This window comes from Triticum dicoccoides, chromosome 2B, assembly GCF_002162155.2.
Source record: "Triticum dicoccoides isolate Atlit2015 ecotype Zavitan chromosome 2B, WEW_v2.0, whole genome shotgun sequence".
Taxonomy (NCBI): Eukaryota; Viridiplantae; Streptophyta; class Magnoliopsida; order Poales; family Poaceae; genus Triticum; species Triticum dicoccoides.
In genome coordinates, this window is record NC_041383.1 from 215,972,560 (window position 1) to 215,993,963 (window position 21,404).

Genomic DNA, 21,404 nt, shown 5'->3' on the forward strand with positions numbered 1-21,404 from the left:
TATGCTATCCAAAAACTCTATATCATTTCCAATCAACATTATGTCATCAACATATAATATTAGAAATGCCACAGATCTCCCGCTCACTTTCTTGTAAATACAGGCTTTTCCAAAAGTCTGTATTAAACCATATGCTTTGATCACACTATTAAAACGTTTATTCCAACTCCGAGAGGCTTGCACCAGTCCATAAATGGATTGCTGGAGTTTGCACACTCTGTTAGCACCTTTTGGATCGACAAAACTTCTGGTTGCATCATATACAACTCTTCTTCCAGAAATCCATTCAGGAATGCAGTTTTGACATCCATTTGCCAAATTTCATAATCATAAAATGCAGCAATTGCTAACATGATTCAAACAGACTTAAGCATCGCTACGGGTGAGAAAGTCTCATCGTAGTCAACCCCTTGAACTTGTCAAAAACCTTTCGCAACAAGTCGAGCTTTGTAGACAGTAACATTACCGTCAGCGTCAGTCTTCTTCTTGAAGATCCATTTATTCTCGATGGCTTGCCAATCATCGGGCGAGTCAACCAAAGTCAACACTTTGTTCTCATACATGGATCCCATCTCAGATTTCATGGCCTCAAGTCATTTTGCGGAATCTGGGCTCATCATCGCTTCCTCATAGTTCGTAGGTTCGCCATGGTCAAGTAACATGACCTCCAGAATAGGATTACCGTACCACTCTGGTGTGGATCTTACTCTGGTTGACCTGTGAGGTTCGGTAGTAACTTGATCTGAAGTTTCATGATCAATATCATTTGCTTCCTCACTAATTGGTGTAGGCATCACAGGAACTGGTTTCTGTGATGAACTACTTTCCAATAAGGGAGCAGGTACATTTACCTCATCAAGTTCTATTTTCCTCCCACTCACTTCTTTAGAGAGAAACTCCTTCTCTAGAAAGGATCCATTTTGAGCAACAAATGTTTTGCCTTCGGATCTGTGATAGAAGGTGTACCCAACAGTCTCCTTTGGGTATCCTATGAAGACCTATTTCTCCGATTTGGGTTCGAGCTTATCAGGTTGAAGTTTTTTCATATAAGCATCGCACCCCAAACTTTAAGAAACGACAACTTTGGTTTCTTGCCAAACCATAGTTCATAAGGCGTCGTCTCAACGGATTTCGATGGTGCCCTATTTAACGTGAAAGCAACCGTCTCTAAAGCATAACCCCAAAACGATAGCGGTAAATCAGTAAGAGCCATCATAGATCGCACCATATCTAGTAAAGTATGATTACGATGTTCGGACACACCATTACGCTGTGGTGTTCCGGGTGGTGTGAGTTGCGAAACTATTCTGCATTGTTTCAAATGTAGACCAAACTCATAACTCAAATATTCTCCTCCACGATCTGATCGTAGAAACTTTATTTTCTTGTTACGATGATTTTCAACTTCACTCTGAAATTCTTTGAACTTTTCAAATGTTTTAGACTTATGTTTCATTAAGTAGATATACCCATATCTGCTTAAATCATCTGTGAAGGTGAGAAAATAACGTTACCCGCCGCGAGCCTCAATATTCATTGGACCACATACATCAGTATGTATGATTTCTAACAAATCTGTTGCTCGCTCCATTGTTCCAAAGAACGGCGTTTTAGTCATCTTGCCCATAAGGCATGGTTCGCAAGTACCAAGTGATTCATAATCTAGTGATTCCAGAAGTCCATCAGTATGGAGTTTCTTCATGCGCTTTACACCAATATGACCTAAACGGCAGTGCCACAAATAAGTTGCACTATCATTATCAACTCTGCATCTTTTGGCCTCAACATTATGAATATGTGTATCACTACTATCGAGATTCAAGACAAATAGACCACTCTTTAAGGGTGCATGACTATAAAAGATATTACTCACATAAATAGAACAACCATTATTCTTAGATTTAAATGAATAACCGTCTCGCATAAAACAAGATCCAGATATAATGTTCATGCTTAACACTGACACCAAATAACAATTATTCAAGTCTAAAACTAATCCCGAAGGTAGATGTAGAGGTAGCATGCCGACGGTGATCACATCGACTTTGGAACCATTTCTCACGCGCATCGTCACCTCGTCCTTAGCCAATCTTTGCTCAATCTGTAGTCCCTGTTTCGAGTTGCAAATATTAGCAACAGAACCAGTATCAAATACCCAGGTGCTACTACGAGCTCTAGTAAGGTACACATCAGTAACATGTATATCACATATACCTTTGTTCACCTTGCCATCCTTCTTATCTGCCAAATACTTGGGGCAGTTCCGCTTCCAGTGACCAGTCCCTTGGCATTAGAAGCACTCAGTCTTAGGCTTAGGTCCAGATTTAGGTTTCTTCTCTTGAGCAGCAACTTGTTTTCCATTCTTCTTGAAATTCCCCTTCTTCTTCCTTTTACCCTTTTTCTTGAAACTGGTGGTCTTATTGACCATCAACACTTGATGCTCCTTCTTGATTTCTACCTCCGCAGCTTTTAGCATTGCGAAGAGCTCAGGAATTGTCTTGTTCATCCCTTGCATATTATAGTTCATCACGAAGCTCTTGTAGCTTGGTGGTAGTGATTGAAGAATTCTATCAATGACACTATCATCAGGAAGATTAACTCCCAGTTGAATTAAGTGATTGCAGTACCCAGACATTCTGAGTATATGTTCACTGACGGAACTATTCTCCTCCATTTTGCAGCTGTAGAACTTATTGGAGACTTCATATCTCTCAATCCGGGCATTTGCCTGAAATATTAACTTCAACTCCTGGAACATCTCATATGCTCCATGACGTTCAAAACGTTGTTGAAGTCCCGGTTCTAAGCCGTAAAGCATGGCACACTGAACTATCGAGTAGTCATCAACACGCGACTGCCAGGCATTCACAATGTCTGCAGTTGCTAGCGTGGGTGGTACACCTAGCGGTGCTTCTAGGACGTAATTCTTCTGTGCAGCAATGAGGATAATCCTCAAGTTACAGACCCAATCCGTGTAATTGCTACCATCATCTTTCAACTTAGCTTTCTCAAGGAACGCATTAAAATTCAACGAACAACAGCACGGGCCATCTATCTACAACAACATAGACAAGAAAAATACTATCAGGTACTAAGTTCATGATAAATTTAAGTTCAATTAATCATATTACTTGAGAACTTCCACTTAGATAGACATCCCTCTAATCATCTAAGTGATCACGTGATCCAGATCAACTAAACCAAAACCGATCATCACGTGAGATGGAGTAGTTTTCAATGGTGAACATCACTATGTTGATCATATCTACTATATGATTCACGCTCGACCTTTCGGCCTCAGTGTTCCGAGGCCATATCTGCATATGCTAGGCTCGTCAAGTTTAACCCGAGTATTTCTGCGTGTGCAAAACTGGCTTGCACCCGTTGTAGTTGAACGTTGAGCTTATCACACCCGATCATCACGTGGTGTCTCGGCACGACGAACTTTGGCAATGGTGCATACTCAGGGAGGACACTTATACCTTGAAATTTAGTGAGAGATCATCTTATAATGCTACCGTCAATCAAAGCAAAATAAGATGCATAAAAGATAAACATCACATGCAATCAATATAAGTGATATGATATGGCCATCATCATCTTGTGCCTTTGATCTCCATCTCCAAAGCACCGTCATGATCACCATCGTCATCGGCGCGACACCTTGATCTTCATCGTAGCATCATTGTCATCTCGCCAACTATTGCTTCTACGACTATCGCTACGCTTAGTGACAAAGTAAAGCAATTACAGGGCGATTGCATTGCATACAATAAAGCGACAACCATATGACTCCTACCAGTTGCCGATAACTCCGTTACAAAACATGATCATCTCATACAATAATTTTAGCATCATGTCTTGACCATATCACATCACAACATGCCCTGCAAAAACAAGTTAGACGTCCTCTACTTTGTTGTTGCAAGTTTTACGTGGCTGCTATGGGCCGAGCAAGAACCGTTCTTACCTACGCATAAAAACCACAACGACATTTCGTCAAGTTAGTGTTGTTTTAACCTTCTCAAGGACCGGGCATAGCCACACTCGGTTCAACTAAAGTTGGAGAAACTGACACCCGCCAGCCACCTTTGTGCAAAGCACGTCAGTAGAACCAGTCTCGCGTAAGCGTACGCGTAATGTCAGTTCAGGTCGCTTCATCCAACAATACCGCCGAACCAAAGTATGACATGCTGGTAAGCAGTATGACTTGTATCGCCCACAACTCACTTGTGTTCTACTCGTGCATATAACATCTACGCATAAACCTGGCTCGGATGCCACTGTTGGGGACCGTAGTAATTTCAAAAAATTTCCTAGGCACACGCAAGATCATGGTGATGCATAGCAACGAGAGGGGAGAGTGTCGTCCACGTACCCTCATAGAACGTAAGCGAAAGCGTTATGACAACGCGGTTGATGTAGTCGTACGTCTTCACGATCGACTGACCCAAGTACCGAACGTACGGCACCTCCATGATCTGCACACGTTCAGCTCGGTGACGTCCCACGAACTCACGATCCAGTAGAGCTTCGAGGGAGAGTTCCGTCAGCACAACAGCGTGATGACGGTGTTGATGAAGCTACCAACGCAGGGCTTTGCCTAAGCACCGCTATGATATGACCGAGGTGGATTATGGTGAAGGGGGGCACCGCACACGACTAAAGATCAATGATCAACTTGTGTGTCTTTGGGTGCCCCCCTCCCCCGTATATAAAGGAGCTAGGGGGGAGGCGGCCGACCAAGGAGGAGGGCGCGCCAAGGGAGGAGTCCTACTCCCACCGGGAGTAGGACTCCTTCTTTCCTAGTAGTAGGAGAAGGGGGAAGGGGGAGAGAGGGGGGAAGGAAAGGGGGGCGCCACCCCTCCCCCTCCTTGTCCAATTCGGACTAGAGGGGGAGGGGGCCCGTGTACCTGCCTTGGACGCCCCTCCTCTTCTCGACTAAGGCCCATATGGCCCATTATACTCCCCGGGGGGTTCCGGTAACCCCCCGGTACTCCGGTATATGCCCGAACTTGCCCGGAACACTTCCGAAGTCCAAACATAGTCATCCAATATATCGATATTTATGTCTCGACCATTTCGAGACTCCTCGTCATGTCCGTGATCATATCCGGGACTCCGAACTACCTTCAGTACATCAAAACACATAAACTCATAATACCGATCGTCACCGAACGTTAAGCGTGCGGACCCTACGGGTTCAAGAACTATGTAGACATGACCGAGACACGTCTCTGGTCAATAAACAATAGCAGAACCTGGATGCTCATATTGGCTCCTACATATTCTATGAAGATCTTTATCGGTCAAACCGCTTAACAACATACGTCGTTCCCTTTGTCATCGGTATGTTACTTGCCCGAGATTTGATCGTCGGTATCTCAATACCTAGCTCAATATCATTACCGGCAAGTCTCTTTACTCATTCTGTAATATATCATCCCGCAACTAATTCATTAGTCACATTGCTTGCAAGGCTTATAGTGATGTGTATTACCGAGAGGGCCTAGAGATACCTCTCCGATAATCGGAGTGACAAATCCTAATCTCGATCTATGCCAACTCAACAAGTACCATCGGAAACACCTATAGAGCACCTTTATAATCACCCAGTTATGTTGTGACATTTGGTAGCACACAAAGTGTTCCTCCGGTAATCGGGAGTTGCATAATCTCATAGTTATAGGAACATGTATAAGTCATGAAGAAAGCAATAGCAGTAAACTAAAACGATCAAGTGCTAAGCTAACGGAATGGGTCAAGTCAATCACATCATTCTCCTAATTTTGTGATCCCGTTTATCAAATGATAACTCATGTATATGGTTAGGAAACCGTAACCATCTTTGATCAATGAGCTAGTCAAGTAGAGCATACTAGTGACACCTCATTTGTCTATGTATTCACACATGTATTATGTTTCCGGTTAATACAATTCTAGCATGAATAATAAACATTTATCATGAAATAAGGAAATAAATAATAACTTTATTATTGCCTCTAGGGCATATTTCCTTCACTTTCTTTCATCCTTCGTAATATAACCCAAAACTTGAAAACTTCAATCACATAAAACTTAACAAAACCCTTGTGAGATTTGTTAGTAAAAGAAAGCAAACCACTACTATAAGTGTTGTGTCCCAACATAATTGAAAAATTCTTGAATACGTTCTTTTCCCATATCATTCCCTTGCCCCAAGATAAAAGTTTTAGCATCCAGATTGCCCGTACGTCCAAATTTAGGAGTTAGGTCATCATCTGTTGGTGCCATACCGAAATCACTCATGATTGCAAGCAAAGAATAGATCTGATAAAAAAAGGCAAAGTTACAAAGAGAGGGGAATAAAACGGCAATTTTTTGTGAAGTGGGGGGAGAGGAAAATGAGAGGCAAATAATGTAAATTGCAAGGAGATGAGATTTGTGATTAGGAACCTGGTTATGTTGAAGGTCCTCCCCAGCAACGGCGCTAGAAATTCCTTTTGATGTCGCTTGAAGCTACGTCGGTATTTCCCCAAAGAGGAAGGGAGGATGTAGCACAGCGGTGGTAGGTATTTCCCTTAGATATGAAACCAAGGTTATCGAACCAGTAGGAGAACCAAGCAACACAACATAAACAACCCCTGCACACAAAGAACAACACCTCGCAACCCGACGTGTTAAATGGGTTGTCAATCCCTTTCGTGGTACAGCGCCTCAAGATAGGCAAAGGATGTGAGGTAAATTTGTAGATGGGATAAATAGATCGCGAAACAAATAAATTGTAGCAAGGTATTTTTATATTTTTTGATTTAATAGATCTGAAAATAAACGCAAGGAAAAAGTAGATCGCAAGGCAAAAATATGAGAAAGAAGACCCGGGGGCCGTAGGTTTCACTAGTGGCTTCTCTCGAAAAAAGTAGCAAATGGTGGGTGAACAAATTACTGTTGGGAAATTCATAGAACTTCAAATAATCATGATGATATCCAGGCAATGATCATTACATAGGCATCACGTCCAAGATTAGTAGACCGACTCCTGCCTGCATATACTACTATTACTCCACACATCGACCGCTATCCAGCATGCATCTAGTGTATTAAGTTCATGGGAAAATGGATTAATGCAATAAGAACGATGACATGATGTAGACAAGATCCGTTTATCTATTGCAGCAGATATGGATCCCGTCTTTTTATCCTTAGTAGCAATGATACATACGTGTCGGTTCCCTTTCTGTCACTGGGATCAAGCACCGTAAGATCGAACCCACTACCGGGCACCTCTTCCCATTGCAAGATAATAGATCAAGTTGGCCAAACAAAACCCTAATATCGGAGAAGAAATACGAGGCTATAAGAGATCACGCATATAAGAGATCGAAGAGACTCAAATAACTTTCATGGATATAAAAGATATAATTGATCATAAACTCGAAGTTCATCAGATCCCAACAAACACACCGCCAAAAGACTTACATCATATGGATCTCCAATCTCCAAGAGACCATTGTATTGATAATCAAGAGAGAGAGAGAGAGAGAGAGAGAGGAAGCCATCTAGCTACTAACTACGGACCCGAAGGTCTACAAAGAACTACTCACGCATCATCGGAGAGGCACCAATGGAAGTGGTGAACCCCTCCGTGATGGTGTCTAGATTGGATCTCGTGGTTTTGGACTCTACGGCGGCTGGATGAAAATTTCGTCGACTCCCCTAGGGTTTCAGGAATATTAAGGTATTCATAGAGCAAAGAGTCGGTCCAGGGGGCACCCGAGGTGGGCACAACCCACCAGGGCGCGCCTGGGCCTCCTGGCGCGCCCTGGAGGGTTGTCCCCTCCTAGGGACTCCTCTAGGTGCAACCAGGGCCCGTTGTGTTCCTTCTGGTCCATAAAAAATCATCGTAAATTGGCGTGACATTTGGACTCTGTCTGACAGTGATTTCCTGCAATGTAAAAAATATGCAGAAAACAATAACTGGCACTTGGCACTATGTCAATAGGTTAGTACCAAAAAATGATATAAAATGACTATATAATGATTATGAAACATCCAAGATTGATAATAAAACAGCATGGAATAATCAAAAATTATAGATACGTTGGAGACGTATAAGGTGGAAACCCTAGGGCCGATATTTCACGAAATGGAGAGGATCCTATGAAGAACACGAGGAGAAACACGAGGGGAAACAAGAGGAAACACTCAAATCAACGAGAACAATCACACATGTGCTAGATCCATGAACATAAAGAGTGATACAAGATCCAAACGCAACAAAGGATGATACAAGAGGTGGTAGTTCTTCTCCGTGATGAGGTCTTGAGGGGTCTTCCCATTAGGGGTCTTGAATCCAGTTGCGGGATCTTCTCCGTAGAGGTCATGAACTCCGATGGAGAATATCAAGTGGATGAGCAAAGCTCTATCTCTCAAATGAGTTAATCCTTTGCTAACCCTAGAAAGAGGGAGGGGAAGGGGTTTATATAGTCTAAGGGGCGAAGGGGTACATGGGCCTCGGCCCTTTCACTGTGCGCAGACAGGCGGAGCCGGGCGTCCGAGCGTCAGGCCGGATGTCCGGGCCTTCACTAGGAGCCAGATGCCCGGGCAGGGGGGCCGGATGTCCGGGCTGGTAGGGTCGTTTCTGAGCTCTCTGGATAGACGTGGTCCGGATTCCCGGGCCAGGGGCCGGATGTCCGGCGGCTCACGAAGAGTCGGATGTCCGGGCTGACAGGGTCCAGCTTCGATGGTGTTCTGTGAAGGGCGCAGGATTTCCGGGCCGGGCGCGGGATGTCCGGGGTCCTCGGGCCGGATGTCCGGGCCCTGTAGCATGGCGGGTGCTATTGTGTGGTCATCTTCAGGGGTCAGATGTCCGGGCCCTGGGAGCTGCTCTCGGTTCTTTCCGTCGTTCTTCTTCATCCTTGTACTTTGGGACTTGTCCGTCTTCACATGCATCTTCGAGAGGGTCTTATATGTACCTGATCATGCATAATATTATAGACTTAGGTAGTAGCCATCTCAAGTGGATCATATGGGATATCACTAAGGAAAGATGTCACCTCGGTCTTGAGAGCTCTAGCTCGTGCTCGTGTCATTGATCCTCTTGGCACTTGATGAGACGATGGTAGGTCCATGGGGATGACCATAGGATGCTCCGCATCACATGCTCTCCTCATGAAATTTTTGCGTAAGTTTTATAACAAGGATGATATACCCTGGGTAAACATCATTTGGGAATCATACTACTCGACTGCTTTGCTAGGGGATAAAATGATGGGATCATTTTGGGGGAAATGCCTGGTAAAACTCCTCCCCACCTTCAAATAGTTTGCTAGATACAAGGCTGATAGAGGAGATACTGCCTTATTTTGGACCGACTCTTGGTCGGATCAACCAGTCCACTCGAAGTACCCAGAGCTCTTTTCATTTTCCATCTCCAAAGACAACACATTGCATCAGGTCACAATTACTCAAGAGATGGAAAATATATTTCACGGGCCCTTGTCCCTACAAGCCTACTAGCAATTCAATGCACTTCAAGCTTATATGTATGAAAGACAGATTCAGCAGAACTCGGATAGTTGGACCTATCCTTGGACCAAGAACAATTTCCATCCTAAGCTCATGTATAATATGTTGATAGGCAACAACTAGGCACATCAAATATTTTCACATATATGGAGCACTTCATGCAGACTAAGGCACAAAGTCTTTTTCATGCTGCTGCTACATGATAGAGTTAATACCAGGAATTTGCTACACCGCAAAACCATGTATCTTGACAGCTATGATTGTGCACTCTGTGCTGAAGGGACTAAGGAAACATCAATCCACCTCTTCTGGAACTTGAAGACTTCATTTTCCATTGCTGGGATCATATTACCCCTTTCAAGAAGAGAGGAATTTCAACATTTGATGAGATTCAGACTGCCTGTGTTGAATTGCCCAAAGGCATTGCCGTAGACATCATCATCATGGCATGTTGGGCTTCCTGGTCAGTCAGGAACGATAAGATTTTTGGTGCAGCACCTCCACATCGTCAAGGATGGAACCACTATATGAAAGAGGGCCTTTGGACAGTGCAACTCAATGCGCGGCTGCCTAGGCGCGTGTACATTGGTCATTGACCACGAGCTCTTACAGTGGAAAGGATTCATACAAATTAAAAAGTCATAAAATAAAAAAACGGTTGGAAGTTGGAAAATTATTCACGGGTTTGAAAACTGTCCATGAAAGTTCGGGCATTGAAAAAATTCCGTGCATTTGGGAAAAAACTCACGCATTTCAAAAAGTTTGCATGTTCGAAAAATATTCGCAGACTTGAAAAGGTCGACGGATTTATACAAGATTATGAATTTGAAAAAATTCAGGATTTTCAAAAAGTTCATGCATTAAAATAAAATTCATGATTTTCTGAATCACATATTTAAAAAGCGTTTGTGAATTCTGAAAATATTACGAATTTTAAAATGTCCACGCATTTGAACGATTGCTCATAAAAAATATTAAAAAGATGAGGAAAAAATGCAAAGCAAAAAAAGGTAGGAAAACCCTACCTAAAAAAGTAAAGAAAAGACAAACCGGAAGCATCTAGTAGCTTCCTAAAACTGAAACCATAGAAGGTTATATGGGCCGGCCAAACACACAGGATACATGAGCGCTAAATAGGATATGCATTTACTACCACTATAAAAGCACATGAGGGCGGAGAACCAAATCATCATATCCATCGAAACCTGCAATCTGATGCTACATCCCTCCAACACAGTAAGCGTGTTTTATACTTTAATTACCCATTATGTCATTACATTAATTAATTACCCACCATGCCATTGGGTTAACGTCCTCAGGAACACCTCCCGTAAAAAAAAAAACATAAGCCCTCCCGCGACCAGCCGACCACGCCCTTGGGCCAGTTTTGCCACCTCTTCCCCATATCCTCCCGGCTAGAAAACGCCCTCGACCTGTGCCTCCGCACCGCCGGACTGCCGCGCCCACGCTCCAGGCGCTCGGGCCGCCCCTTTCCCGCCCCGTCCACGCGCCGCCCGGGCCGCCCCGTCCACGGGACGCCGCGCCCACGCCGCGCCCAGCCAAGCCGCACGGGCTGCCGGCGCTCCCCGTGGACGCGCCAAACAGGCCGCCCCTGCCCCGCCCCGGCCCCCGCCCCGCCTCGTCCACGCGCCGCCCGGGCCGTCGCGCCCACCCGCCGCCCAGACACAGGCGCCGGACCTCCACGCTGCAGGTGCTTTATCACTGCCTGTGTGCAGTGACAATTTTTGGTTTAATTGTACAATGCCACTACCTTCTAATTTCTGCTGATGTCAGTTGTAGGCTTGCTTCATAATGGGATAGATGTACATAACCAGGCAGTGACAATTTTTGATTTAATTGTACAATACCCCAATGTGTTTGGTCTTTCTTGTCAAGATCCCGGCCATGAAAACTAGAAGGTACATGGATTCAGAATTGTGATGTTCTGCTGCCACACAGCTGGTATTCCACTTATCCTTCCTTCCATTTTTTACTTCCAAATTTGTGATGTTCATGGTACCATTTCAATGGTTGGTTGAAGTACTTAGGATATTCCGGCCATGATGAATTAAGAAAAATGTTTTTATGCTGAATCAATCAATTTTTTTTATTAAAATCCTTGCGGTGTTTTTGCTGGTCGGGAGAGTAGAAGAATGGCGTTGTGGGCCAAGCAAGAACGACAAATATGATAAGAGGGAAAGGATGCATGCAGGAGAGGAGAACAGGCTGCAACGGAAGGCAACTTGAGATGTAGCGGTGCACACCTCTTCCGTGATATTCAGGTTGGTGTAAGACTGCTGGCCTAAGATCCAAGCGACTACATATTTGGAGCTAGATCTAGATAGGATAATTTGGATTGATAAATATTCTGGAGTAGCAATATGCATGTTCATTGATGCCGCACACATCTCTCATCCTGTGCGGCCTGGATGTGGCTGCCGCCGTCAACATCCCAACTGTCATGGATACTATGTGTTGAATGACGTCAGCGTCGTGTCGAGGACCGAGTCCGCATGGATGCCATATCCTAGACCACCAGGACAGTAGCTCGACACAGGCATTCTTATGGTAATGCTAATCTCGCCTCCACCTCCTCTGTTTACAGTCATTGTTCTAATATTGCCGGAGATAAAACATATTCTAACTATCCTTGCTGGTGACAGTTTGGTGGTGATATAGACCAAACTTTTATTTGATGTTATTTACTGTAATTATGATCATCTCAGCCGTAAGATATATAGAGATCAATCACAACAGATCTTAGAGTTAAAGTAAATTAGACCCTTTACTGAACCACAGGTTGCAGGTTTCATCATCAATAGTACTGCCATTTTGAACAATCTAGGACCTAGACTTGACATTGAATCTTTTATTCAAAATAAAGCATGCTTTGTTTTTGGAGTTTCATCCATTAGCTAATTGTAAAGCAAGTCATATATCCACTGCACTGGTGCTTGTTTTGCAGTCAATCTTATACATTAGGACTTTGTACTCGTTCACATACAACACCCTGGAAAAATATTCTTATGCTACTTTGCCTCATTTGACATTTCAGAAGTGTAGTTTTGGTCACGTATGTTGGAAATATATGCTTGTTGTGAGGTGATGGATCAGAATGGCAAAATCTGAAAGTGAGTGGTTATTTGCTCATGTATTGATCAAGTGATCTTGTTTGGACATGAAGGAGAAATATGGAGGGAGCTATTTTTTTCTATTAAAGCTTGTTTCATCTTGGAACTATTTTTGTAAATACTCCCTCCAATCCAAAATAAGTGTCATGGTTCTGAACTAAGGTTAGCTCAACATTAGTTCAAAACCGTGAAACTTATTATGGATCGGAGGGAGTACTATATTTGTGTGCGCGCACTTTATAATTCTCTATTCATGATATTTACATAGATCAGATTTGTTCCTTTATAGCATCTGCGGACTTTAATTATTTTGTCACTGATAAATATGGATAATGTCCAGGAACTTGCTGAGATTAAAAATGAGGTTGCAGGAATGAGAATGGAACTCTGATGTGGATGACATAACTCTTATATTTTATTTTTAGATGAAATTTATATATTTACTTATCTGAAGATATATTTGATTTCATTTTTGTTTGTTCAGACAAGGCATGTGCAAGTTTACTACGAGCGAGCAAGCCGTTAATTTTGCAATGAACACTTGTCACTGAGTTGCTTTCAAAGAGGATGTTCCGTAGGCAAACATGCATGCAATCAGCAATGCATGATTTTAATTAGTTTCCAATGTAGCATGTTTTTAGTATGATCCATACACATTCTTATTAGCTTGAGCATTAAATATGGGCATTTTTAATCGAAGTAGGTGCAAAAAAATGTCCAGACTGGGATTATTTCATTCTAGAAAGGAAAAGGTAAAAGGAAGAGTAATGGTGCCTCTCTCAGTACCACGGTTCATGACGAATCAGTGCCACTGTTGTGTTTGCTAATTTTGAACCGAACCAATGGTTTGGTACAACTTCTATTGTTTCATTTATAGGATATCAGTTTTCAAATCATAAGAATATTTCCTTACCTTTGTTTTTCATATATGCAGGTTGGTGATTTTTAAGTTGATGGGTTTCTGCTACAAATTAACTGAAGTAATTCCTATGTGTCTTGGTACTATGGTGTTGGCCACTGAACTTTCATGCAAATGAGGCACAAAATAGCTCACATCTATGCAGAGTATTGGAGATCCAGGCCCTTTGTTTTCGTTTGGAGGGACATATTCAACATGCCATGCATCACCAAATATTGCCCTGAGGGTTACCGGCAAGCAATACCAGTCTAGATGATAGGCCAACCGTATGCTTCATGAGGAAATTGTGAACCAATGGCGCAATAGTAAATATTAGCATGTTGTATCTCTCTTGAAGACAATATTTGGTGAGCTTGTTCCTCCAGTGAGCTTGTTCATCCTTGTGGACAATTGGACATGGCATATCTTAAATGACTTGTACATCAGGAGAAGGCAAAGAGATATGCCATGTCCATATGGCCACAAGGATGGCCATGTGAGAGTCTCTTCTTTTCCTCCAGTGAGCTTGTTCATCCTTGTGGACAATTGGACATGACATATCTCTTTGCCTTCTCCTGATGTACAAGTCATTTAAGATTATAATTGTTTTGTACTCATGTTACATCATATGAGATTAAGGATATAACAATGTGCTTTTCTTCTGCTGGCATATTTATGCTTCTAGATGCATTGATTTAACCAAAGGAGTCTTGTGTTTTTTATCCAGTTTTTCATCAGTTCGTTTGCAAATTTTTTGACTGCTACTACGAATTATCTTTTCAATACACGTGAATTTTCACGTGCAAGCTTACTAATACTATTTGGCGCATATTGGTGCTAGTTCAGCGTTTTCTAAAAATAAAGGAAAAACATAGTTCAGTGATGACCTATTCGACTTGCATAGGCTGGAGTGCATAGCCGAGATCAACCGATCATGATCGGATTTGCCTGATCGGCTGTTCTTCTCCACCCCTCAACTTGATGATGAAGCCTCGCGGATTTGAGAGTTCACGGTTCTGAAAAAGTTGAAAAGGTTTGTGAATTTGTAAAAAGTTCACGAGTTTGATGAAAAGTTCATAAATTCGAAAAAAATGTTCATGAATTTGGAATAGTTCACGAATCAAAGAAAACAGTCCAAGAATTTGAAAAAAAAACCATGCATTTAGGAAATGAAAAGGAAAAAAGAAAAAGAAGTAAAAGAAAGAAAGCAACAATGAGAAAACTTGAAATCATAACACATAAAAATGGTTGGGCAGCTTCCGGAAGCTTCCCAACACCGGAGGGGCTTCTAAAAAACCAAACACGATGGAGTCTTATATGGGCTAGCTCGTTATGACTGAAGCGGGGGGAGGGGGGGTGCGTCAGTTGTAAGTAGCCTTTTATTAGTTTGGTGGTGGACCATGACGACAACCACTGAGCATGACTGTTGACCACGATCTCTGGCCATGGAAAAGGTTCATATAATTTTTAAAAAAATCACAAAAATAAAAAAAAATGTTTGCGAGTTTGAAAATGTTCATGAATTTTATAAACAGTTTCCTCATTAACACAAATTTCAAAGAATGCACATTTGAGAAACGTCCATATATTTGAAAATGTTAGCAGATTTAAATAAGCTCACGAAATTGAAAAAAAAATCTAGGATTTGAAAAAGTTCACACAATAAAATGAAGTTAATGAATTTAGAAAAATCGCACATTTGAAAAACGTTCATGAAGTTGAACAAGATCTACGAATTTCAAAATTTCCACGGATTTGAAAAAAATCACAAAAATAAATGAAAATGAAAATCACAAAAATAAAAAGATGAGAAAAACAAAAAAAAAGAAAAAAGCTGGCAAAACAAGAACCGGCGCCACGAGGGCTAAATAGAATTTGCGCCCTGTACCAATTGCACACTATTTGGCACCCCTAAAAAAAGGTTGCACACTATTTGGCGCATATTGGTACTAGTTCAACATTTTCTCAAAAAATGAAATGAAATAACTGATGACCTGTTCGGCTTACATCGGATGGCGTGCATAACTGAGATCGACAGATTGTGATCGCCTTCGCCTGTTCGGCTGTTCCTCTCAAGCCCCTCAGCTTGAATTTTTTTGAGTGTAAACCCCCTCAACTTGATGACGAAGCTAGATGAGGCATGGGCCGAGATGTTCGATCTGCCGTGGCAAACGAGCGCAACACAAGATGGGCACGAGCCGTGCACTCGAAGCTTTGAAAGCGAGGTCTCCCCCCTATCCATCCATGTCGCCAACCCGAGCACCCTCTATACCTGGTCACAACTGACGCGCTCCAACGTTTCTGCAAGTTGCGCCCTTGCGTTGCATTGCACATCTGCTCCGTGAGGATTAACAAACTTCCTTGAGATGCCGGGCATGTTTGGTTGAAGTTCGTTACAGTACCCGCATTGTATGTCCATCTCCAGCCAGGCTGGTTTTCCATATGCAGTCTCATATGCAGTAGATGCAACCTGTTTGATTGACTGCATCGCATGGAAGGGCACCTACCCCCTGTTGTTTGGTGGCCGTTTTTATGCTTAGGGTGTGAGCGGATGCAAACTTCAGTTGTTTGGTTGCAAATAATGTTTGTGTTTTGCTCACCCCATTCAAATGTGGTGGCCTTACCACCACATGATCAGCACAAGAGCAAGCACAACTGACAGCCGATCAAAGAGGCAAGCACTGACAACAAGCAACCAAATGAGATCAAACAAAGCAAGCAACGGAAATGACAACAAACTACTTAGATTAACAGCAGGGGCATCCTCCTTCCCTGCTCCACGCCAGGGTGCTGCTCATGGAAAAAATATTAACAAGTTCACAACATAAGTACCATAAGTTCTAGTCACAGACCATAACAAGTTCAACACTAACACCTAAGTTAACTACATTGCATGCTCAATGTCACCAACACAGTTGTGCTTGCTGCAACGAACCCTACACATGGTCGAGGAGTCATGGTTGTAGATTTGGACCTTCAGGCCGAGTCCTAAGATGCGCAGAACGAGGAGGTCGCCGGAGACGATCCGGTGGTGGCGGCAGAAGTAGTTCCAGCCCCGGCCAAGAACCATGTGCCCCTTGAAGTTCTGGACCTACACCCAGAACTCGCACCACTAGTTCGTCGACAGCCTGACCACGCGCGGGAGCCGCTTGATGACCAGCCGCTCGTTCATCACCTCCACGAACTTGCGAGGGATGACGAGCATGGTGAGGTCTTCGACGTCCTTGATCTGCTGGTAGAAGCGCAGCGGCTCCCGCCCCCCCCCCTCCTCGTGGACGGTCCTTGGAGATCGTCCCCTTGAACGAGGCATGCTCATGAAGGCGACTGTGCCAGGCATGTCCACCCTCTTGAGCCACCTGTTCGCGGGGATGAGATCCTCGGCACCCTCAGCTCCGACCACCACCTGAGCTCCTCCACGCGCCATGTCCCAGTCGCTCTTCAATATCTTGTCAGGTAAGATGACAAGTATTGGAGGTGCTTGCAAAATGAACAACCACTGATTAGTACCATTAGCTCTTCTGCTAATGCCACTGAGCAGTTGCACTAGCACTATAGCAAATGACACCGATCAGAGACATTTGCCCAAGAGCAAATGCCACTGATCAGTGCACAAACTCTTTGCCAAATGCCACTTATCAATGGCACTTGCTCTTGGGCAAATGCCACTGATCAATGTCGTTTTCTCTTGGGCAAGTGCCACTAATCAATGGCACTTGCTCAAGAGCTAGTGGCACTGATCAGGGGACTTGCCCAAGAGCAAGTGGCACTAATCAGTGGTAGTTTCCCATGAGAAAATGCCACTGATCAGTGGAATCTGGTCTTTTGCAACTGCCACTCATCAGTTCATCATCCTAAGCATGGAAACATCAAAAAATAGCACCCATGTGCACCCATGCACATTTGGCAGCGTCCTAAAATGGTCCTAATACATGCACGTATACCAATCTAGAGCATGCAACACAAACCCTAGCTTGAACATGTATGTAGCAACATGAACAACAACATGAACATGATCCTAGCTTGAACATGAACATGCCATTTGCATGAACACAGATCCTAGCAAGACCCTAGCATGAACACAGATCCTAGCAAAGCACACTAGCATTGGGGATTCTAGCATGAACACAGATCCTACATGAACACAAATCATAGGAAAGCACTAGCAGAAGAACATTATCCTAGAACACACACTATAGCAAACAAGAACAGATCAGTCAAATTCGATTCGATTGGGATCGCATCGAATCGGATCTACTCGAATCCTATCTAATCCTATCGAATCTACGAAGTGCTAGCACATGCCTAAGAAATAAACCCCTAATCTACATCTACGAGCAAGCATTGGGGATTTTTTGACTCACCGGAGCTTGCGCAGTCGCAGCGAACCGATGCCGGGGTGAAAACCCCGGCGGGAAGGATAGAGGTGGAAAAGCAGAGGGGGAGCCGGCCCTGGCGACGGCCGGCGACATCGGCCCGGTGCTCATGGCCACGTCAGAGGTCGAGGAGGACAGCACGCCGACAGGAGAAAACCCTTGGACGGGGGTCAATAAAACCCCCTGCCCAATGGGGTCCCAAGAAGTGGCGGCTCCGTGGACGGCGCCGACGCCTAGCCCATGACCACGAGGTCCGGAAACGGCGGCGGAGCAGGAACGGCCGACACCGCATTGGCCGTTCCTTGTGGTGGCCGGCAGCAGATAGGGAAGACGCTCGCAGCGCCGACGCCAGGTCCCTGCCCGAGTTCTGGAGCCCGGCCACCCAACGCTCTTGGATGCTGGCGATGCGCTGGTCGACGGGGGTCAGAGGACGGCCCGGCAGTGGGCGAGGCGGATCCATCGGAGGGAAGGAGAGGGAGGGGCAGTGAGGCAGAGAGGCGTGCTAGCGGCGAGAACATTGCGGGACGGTGACAGGAGAGTGGGAGGGGAGTTATGAGACGTCCTCTCCGTCTCCTGCGCTGCCGAGGCGTGCAACCTCCTCGCACGTGTGGTCGCGCCGAGACAGACTCGCGAGAAACTGCCAATTCGGCAGTTTTCTCCGGGCCAGGCTCAGGCCTGCTTTAAGGTTCGTGCGGGCCACGAATCACATGCAACCCAGCCAACCAAACAGGTCACGCACATCCCGCGTGTGCCTGGTTGGGCTGCATGCGGGCAACCAAACACGCCCCATAACATTACATCCCGAGTTATTGTGAAAATAAAAAATAAAAAGGTTATGGAAGTCAATATTCTCGCATTTATTGCTACTACACTGTTCATTCTAGTTCCTACTTCTTTTTTTACTTATTATTTATGTAAAAACAGCCGGCCAAAATAAATAATTGAAATTCCAATTAATCATTGAAGAAATTAAAAAGGGAATAAATAAAAAAAATCCGAAAACACTAACACCCACATGGGTGTTACCCAACTCGCCCACACGCCTCGATCATCGTCCAGTGCCTTTTGCACGAATCTTGGCACGAAAAGGTTGATTTTGTGTGCCACGTAGGACGGGGCTGGTGTGTGGGAGTTGAAGAGTTTGCCCACACGCTAGCACCATGTTGTTTGCCAGCTGCGCTGTGTGAGCGAACTAGTTTCTGCCCACACAACCAGCCACCTAGTTCATGCGCGTGTGGACGACTACTTTTCGCCCACACAACACTCCTACGTTGTGGATGACAACTACAGTTAGACGAACGTGGCAACTAGGTAAACACACATGCCAACTGTGATTTTTTGCTAGACGGCAACTGCAGTTGTGCGTACGTGGCAACCAGATAAACACACATGACAACTATAGTTGGACCATACATGTCAACTACTGTTTGACCATATGTGGCAAGTAGTTAATCACACACGACAACTACGGTTTGATTACATGCGGCAACTACCATAAATTAGACATGACAACTATAGTTAACCAAAACAGATAGTGTTGCCATACTTTTACAACTACACTTGCCATCCCGGATAACTACATCGACCAACCAGGATGGCAACTACGCGGTGTACCTAACGTAGTTGCATCAGGACGTGTGTGCATTTTTGCTTCGTGCCACACGCGCGAGGTGAAGATGAGCAGTACTTGTTGGCAGTGGCGTAGCCACATCAGAGACACGCCCCGGGCCAAGCTCTTAGCTACAGTAGCAAACAGTAGTAAACAGTGTTATTGTTGCTACATGACACGAAGCAGCAAACTGCTACGCCCCAGGCCACAGCCCTGGTAGCCTGGGGCCTAGCTACGCCACTGCTTGTTGACGTGTGGCACGAAGCAGCCGCGCCCACACGTGTGGGCAATTCTAATATCCGCCCATACATAGCCCGTGTAGGCTGCCTTCTGCTTACACCACATATGGTGTGTGGGCGCATATCGAATATACCACACGTGTGGCAGTTATCGGCGTCTAAAAATCCAAGTCTTAAATGAAAGGATATGGTTGGAATCTTAAAGTATGGTACAAAGAACTACATATAGTCATAAGTAGTCCTGTAGCTCGATCGATACCCCGCTTTGTCTCAGAGTTGCTGTCTGGTACAGTCACAGTACCCTTTGTTCCGTTTCAAAAAAAAAAAAAAAACACTACCCGTTGCTGTCTTTGTCTACCGTGGTAGTAACCCGTGGGCGACTTGCAGGAATATATACCTGAACAATAGGCTTCACTTACACATATCTCATTATTAAACTTATTACTACATCTAATCAGAAGCATGCATGCATGATGCATCCGTCCGACAATAGGATCCTCTGTCATCCACCAATCGTACGTACGCCATGTACCTCGAAATCAAAAGAAAGATGAAAGGGAAGTGGGTAGAACTTCAGTCCGCATCAGTGGTACACGACCTGACAAATCTTGAAAGACAGAACAAGAAAGATGGGTTGTGCATGCAGCAGCTACTCCGGACGACAACTTTGTATATATCAGCCACTTTTCGCGCAATTTTGTCAATGCCAAATACAAGTAGCATCCATGCTTTACTTGACACGATTTGACTGGCTCAGAGCCTGACAGGGGTGGATGGAGACTACCACCATCGCCACGAGTTTCGCCTACGTAAAAAACACCACTGGAAGATCGATTAAGCATTAAGAAAGCATCACATTTCCCAGGCTCTGCCCGTGGAAACATCCACTGAGAGAATTTCTTCATTCTAACTGAAAAAGGACAAGCTTATTACTTCCATCGATTCAAATTAATTGACGCAACCTCTATATAATGTTTATTTTACATTGGCCTGCGTTAGTTAGTTGGGATTGATGGGAGTATTATTTTTAAAGAAAAAGAGAAGCATGGGGCATGTAGGCTGCGGAGCGAGGCCAGTCACTTGGATTGGGTCGTCGGCGACGAGCATCCTTTCGCTGTCATTTTCCTTCCAGGCCACCTGGATTTCTGTCCTCTCCAACACCGCCCCTCATATGCGTCGGCTATCTACAGCGCACTCCCTCGCCGGTACGTGGTCGACAAGAGAAGACCCTTGAAGATCCCGTGGAGTCACTCTTTGAGGTGCGACAGCAGAGCATTTTTGCCACGCCTCCATCGCCACCTCCAAGGCCTCCTACGGCTTGTTGGAAAACGCTGGCCGGATTGCAAATCTCCAGGAAGGGTGGTCTCTCGCTGCAGAGGATCAAGCGGCCTGGTGCAAGTGTTGTTGTTGTGCCGGCGGCCAAAGTTGCAGAAAAATTGGTTGCCGCACGCTAGGAATCATCAGAGATGGTAAAGATGTGACGGAGGCAACTTTGGATGAGTTTACTTCCAAGTTCAAGGACCAACTAGCTCCTGAGGTGATCATGGCCATGAGAGAATTTTTCCATCTTGATGACCCGGCTGTCAACGGAGTTGAGGACTCCCTGCTTGATCATGGTGGTGAGGGAGCACTGGAGCTCGTGGGGGG

The 21,404-nt window shown here is 44.5% G+C and overlaps 1 long non-coding RNA gene across 3 annotated transcripts; it reads left to right on the plus strand.

Moving 5' to 3' along the window:
* The first annotated feature begins 11,125 nt into the window (after nt 1-11,125).
* On the plus strand, nt 11,126-14,206 carry LOC119363152. Of its 3 annotated transcripts, XR_005173819.1 has the most exons (4): nt 11,126-11,218; nt 11,302-11,469; nt 11,657-11,789; nt 11,885-14,206. It is a non-coding gene; the product is annotated as an uncharacterized LOC119363152 (long non-coding RNA). The 3 variants fall into 3 exon arrangements; XR_005173817.1 differs by having other exon boundaries at nt 11,657-14,206; XR_005173818.1 differs by having other exon boundaries at nt 11,308-11,469; nt 11,657-14,206.
* The last annotated feature ends 7,198 nt before the right edge of the window (nt 14,207-21,404 follow it).